Source organism: Helianthus annuus, chromosome 3 (genome assembly GCF_002127325.2).
Source record: "Helianthus annuus cultivar XRQ/B chromosome 3, HanXRQr2.0-SUNRISE, whole genome shotgun sequence".
Classification (NCBI taxonomy): domain Eukaryota; kingdom Viridiplantae; phylum Streptophyta; class Magnoliopsida; order Asterales; family Asteraceae; genus Helianthus; species Helianthus annuus.
In genome coordinates, this window is record NC_035435.2 from 146655161 (window position 1) to 146660309 (window position 5149).

The 5149-nt window shown below is 42.3% G+C and overlaps 1 non-coding gene across 1 annotated transcript; it reads left to right on the forward strand.

Moving 5' to 3' along the window:
- The first annotated feature begins 868 nt into the window (after positions 1 to 868).
- On the forward strand, positions 869 to 975 carry LOC118490964. The gene has a single exon (XR_004890189.1). It is a non-coding gene; the product is annotated as a small nucleolar RNA R71 (small nucleolar RNA).
- Positions 976 to 5149: the final 4174 nt, after the last annotated feature.

A 5149-nucleotide genomic window follows, 5' to 3' on the forward strand; every position in this document is an offset into this window, starting at 1 on the left:
CTGGTGATGGAGGAGAGTTCTTCTCCTGCAGAGGTGTTGGTACTGTTTCTTCCGTAGGTGGTGGCACTTCTGCAGGCCCTACGGTGCGGTTTCGTAGTGTGATGAGGTGAACTTGCGCCTTTGGGTTTGTTTCGGTATTGCTAGGTAATGCGCCTTGCGGTCTCTCGGAAAAATTTTGAGCTATTTGATTTAATTGTTTTTCTATGTTTTGAATGCTAGCTTGTTGATTCCTAAAATTAGATTCTAATTGTAGAAATCTTTCCGAGTTTTTCTTATCAGTGTCAGAGACGAGGCGAGATATAGTATCTTCGAGCCTTTCTCGTCCACCTTGTTGTTGAGTGAAATTTTGTGACTCATTTCTTGGTTGCTGAAAGTTTGTTCGTTGGGTTTGTTGGTTACTACTATTGCCGGGTTCCCTCCAACCAAGGTTTGGGTGGTTTCACCATCCTTGGTTGTAAGTTCCCGTTGGGGGACCCGACGGCCTAGGTCTATTATCAATGTAGTTTACCATTTCTTGTTGATCGTCCGTTTCTTTCATGCAACTCCAATTTTCATGTGACCCACCACATCCTTCACAAGCCATAACCGAGACTGTTTTTGTCATTTCTAATTTTTTTATTTTTGAAGAAAGGGCCTCGATTTGGGCTTGTAAAGAAGTGCTTTCGTCGACCTTATGGGCGCCCGGGGCGATAGACTTATTTCCCGAGGGGTATGCCATTGAAAATTGGTTTGAGCAATTTCCTCAATTTGATTATATATTTCGTGTGGGCGTCGATTACCTAAAAGTCCCCCGGAGCTAGAATCAAGTGTCTGCCTAGTGTGTGGCAACAATCCATTATAGAAAGTGGATACTTGTTGCCATATTGCGAGGCCGTGATGGGGACACTTGCGTAATAGCTCCTTGAACCTTTCCCAAGTTTCATATAAGGATTCCCCGTCCTCTTGTGAATATGTATTAATTTCAGCCATTAACTTAGCAGTTTTAGCAGGAGGGAAATACTTATATAGAAATTTTTGGGCTAGTTCATCCCAGGTGTTTACCGATCCAGCTGGGAGGGCGTTGAGCCAAGCTTTCGCTCGGTCTTTTAGTGAGAAGGGAAACATACGGAGGCGGATGGCGTCGTTTGATGCTCCATTGATCCGAAAGGTATCACATATTTCCAAGAAATTAGTTATATGTAGATGGGGATCCTCGTCCGCAAGCCCGTGGAAGGTTGCGGAGTTTTGGAGCATTTGTATCAAATGCGGCCGAAGTTCGAAGTTATTGGCTTCGACATTCGGAGCATTGATAGCGGCGCCTAAATTACCTACGGTGGGTCGTAGATAATCCATAAGGGTACGTTGGTCCGCCATTGGAGGTGGATCACCCAAAACCTTCTCTTGGTTTTTGGCTTTTAACCTTTTTCTGAGAAAGCGTTCGGGTTCTTCTAGTGGTTCTTTTATGTCTTTATTGGAACTGGAGCTCATACACTACGTGAGGTTGGCGTCGGGTTCCAAGTCCTGCAATAAAAACAGAAAAGAATGTTGGTCAGAAGGTTCACCACGGCCCCGTGTTGAGCGAACACGGCCCGTGGTCGGAATTTCAGTGATTGTTTTCCAGATCCCAGTTACTGGAAGTTGGACACGGCCCCGTGTTGCACCGGCACGGCCCCGTGGTCAGCCTTCTGTAACTTGGAAAACAAAAACTGCCAGTAACGATGCTGGGCACGGCCCGTGTCCGACCAGGCACGGCCCCGTGCTAAGCTCTGCAGAAGCTGAAAATCTACGAAAAATCCTAAAAATTAAAGAAAAAAAATAAAAATATGACTAGGCCGTTGATTCCTAACTTTCTTAAAATCCTTGTGTCCCCGGCAACGGCGCCAAAAACTTGATGCGTGTGTAGTGTAATATATATTTTAGATGTATATTTAAGCCCTTTTTACACTTTTAGCCAAGTTTTAAATTTATAAAACACGATATTCACTAACACTAAACACACATATGGGCAAGTGCACCCATCGTGGACGTAGTATAGTGTTGGTAAGATACCGAGGTAGTCCAAGGACACAAGAGCTTTTAATACCGGTTTATCCTCAACGTCTAATCAAATCCAAAAGTGAGAAAAATGTTTTAAACTAAGAAAAATAAAAACTAACTAAATGCTGAAAAATAAAATAAAATAAAAACAGATAGACAAGATGAATCACTTGGATCCGACACGTGTGTTAGTATAACCTTTGATTATTTTCGCACTTTTGCACTTGTTTAAGAGATTATCTTAGTTATTGTAGTAGGCCCCTCTTTTGAAGGCGACGTTACCCTCAACCCAGTAGTTTGAGTCAGCAAGGATACAATCCTAAAGGGTCGGATTATTGAAAGATAATGAATTAAGTTATTAATGCAAATTGTGGTAGGCCCCGCTTTCGGCGGTGACGTTACCCTCGGCTAAGTAGTCTGAGTCAGCAGGGATACAGTCCTAAATAGCCGGGTTATAGTATTAATAGTAGTTAACTTATGAGGGGGTCAAAGAGTTTGGATCCCCGCCATCCAATACCTATGGGCATTGAAGGAGATCCTACTAAATTTGACCCAGGTCCCAAGCAGGACCTCTAAACGCTGAACAAGGGCAAGACCCTTACCAAACCGTTCCCTTAACCCCCGACCAGGTAGCCAACATACCTCCATATAGACCGTGGAGATATGAATGGTGAAAATCTTTTATTTTATATAGACAGTAAAATAATGCCAAGACACCACGGACAAACGATAAGGAAAGATCACCTTTAACATAAGTAACTAGTTATTAAAGTCATTAATACAAAACCAAATAAAAAGTGCAAAAGATTAAAAATAAAAAGTATTATACTAAACACTTGTCTTCACCAAGTGACGTAAGAGACTTAGGCAAACATGGCCTTGATTGTCAAGAACTCTTACGATCAATCTTGGATCCCGAGACGACTCACACACTCTACGATGGATAATGGATGATGGTGGTGGGTGATGGTGTTATGGTGGTGGTGGGTGGTGGATGAAGTGTGAGAGAGGTGGTGTGCCAAGGGATGAGATGGAATGAAACCAAGCACCCCTATTTATAGGCTGAACAGAAGGCTGGGCACGGCCCCGTGTCCGCTGGACACGCCCCCGTGCCCGTCTGACACTCTCTCTCTCTTCATTAATTGTAATTCGCAATTACAGTTAATGCGCCTGCTGTACTTTCACCACGCCCCCGTGCCCACTGGACACGGCCCCGTGGTGGGCAATGGAAGCTTCTACTAGTTTGTCTTTTCTGCTGCTTCTTGGGCACGGCCCCGTGTTCGCTGGACACGGGGCGTGTTCAGTCTTCTGTTTTCTCTTCTTTGCCTTGGAGGGTGCTGTTGAGGGTCCGGGCAGTCTACTTTTGTTCCTTTTCTTGTATTTATGTTAGAATTAGCTGTCTTTTTGCTTCTTTTGTGAATTTGAGCTCATTTCATCCTGAAAATACAAAAGGAGGACAAAAACACTCTTTTTCCAACAGTAGTACTTAAAAAGGGTTAGTTTTATGCCTTAATTGATGTGATTTATATGTTGCATTTTACACACATCAAATACCCCCACACTTGAACTTTTGCTTGTCCTCAAGCAAAACTCTTTAAATGTGGCTTACACTCCCAAATAGAAGAGAAAGTTTTTAGCTTTTGTAAGTTTTATTTTTATTTATTTACAATCCTATTCGTTATGATTTATTTTGAACGTTTCATAAGATAAATTACTTATTCGGGCATAGCATGCCTTATTAAAATTCCATTTATATACAAGTTCACATACCTCGCGGGGGATCACTCAACACTCGGCCGAAGGTGTATTTTTTTAGTGAATCACTCGTGAGCGGCATGGAACTTACGCCTTCCATAGGCTTGCCAAGCAATCAATCCTCCTCCTTTTTAACTTTTTACCTTTGTAAATATCAAGAGGACTTTTGGGTGAAGGGTTAGGCTTGGGTTAAAGGTGGGTGGTTTGGGTTAGTGGTTAGTAAAAGAGCGAAAATCGTAAAAAGCGTCGGTTTTCGTGACATACCTTGTTTTTAGTGACTTTTTTTTTATTTTAAAGTATTTCTTCAAACAAAAGCTTTTATATAGCTTTTGTTTGTTTTTGACTTCATCATTTTTTTTTCATCACATAAAAAGGCGAGTTTACGAAAAACCGAGCTTGTTACTAAAATAAAGGGTAAAAAATAAAAAGGGTTTTTTTTTTTGTGGGTAAAAAGGGTTTTGGGGTAATGAAATGAAAGGTTTAGGCTCAAAGGGGCTATCTAGGGGGATTTTGGGTAGGTGGTAAAAAAAATGAAAAACAATGGTTTAGAAAGAAAAATATGGTTAGTCCTAATGCCTCCATCATTTACTTACTTGGGTTTAAGTTGGTGAGGACCGGGAATGTATTGTCGTGGCAAGTTCTAGAGTTGTAAGAACCAAGCGGCACGGCCCCGTGTTCGCTGGACACGGGGCGTGTTCAGTCTTCTGTTTTCTCTTCTTTGCCTTGGAGGGTGCTGTTGAGGGTCCGGGCAGTCTACTTTGGTTCCTTTTCTTGTATTTATGTTAGAATTAGCTGTCTTTTTGCTTCTTTTGTGAATTTGAGCTCATTTCATCCTGAAAATACAAAAGGAAGACAAAAACACTCTTTTTCCAACATTAGTACTTAAAAAGGGTTAGTTTTATGCCTTAATTGATGTGATTTATATGTTGCATTTTACACACATCAACGAGGGAATGTGTGGCATACACGCAGGACCACGCATGGTAGTGGCCAAGATCATGAATGTTGGGTATTACTGGCCCGGCATGCACCTGGATGCCATTAAAGAGTTGCGCAAATGTATTAACTGTCAACGACATGCTCAAAAAACTTTGCGCCCCAAGAACAACTTGGTTCCGGTCACCACCGCATGGCCCTTTCAGAAATGGGCAATCGACGTGGTCGGACCCTTCCCAGACGCACCAGGTGCGGTCAAATTTATCATAGTATCGGTTGATTACTTCACAAAATGGGTAGAGGCGAAACCACTCGCCTCAACCACTGTTATGATAACAAGCAAATTCATTTGGGAACACATCATCTGCCGTTTCGGTCTACCAATGTGCATCGTTACCGATAACGGCACCAACTTTGCTGCCGATGAATTTCAGAAATGGCT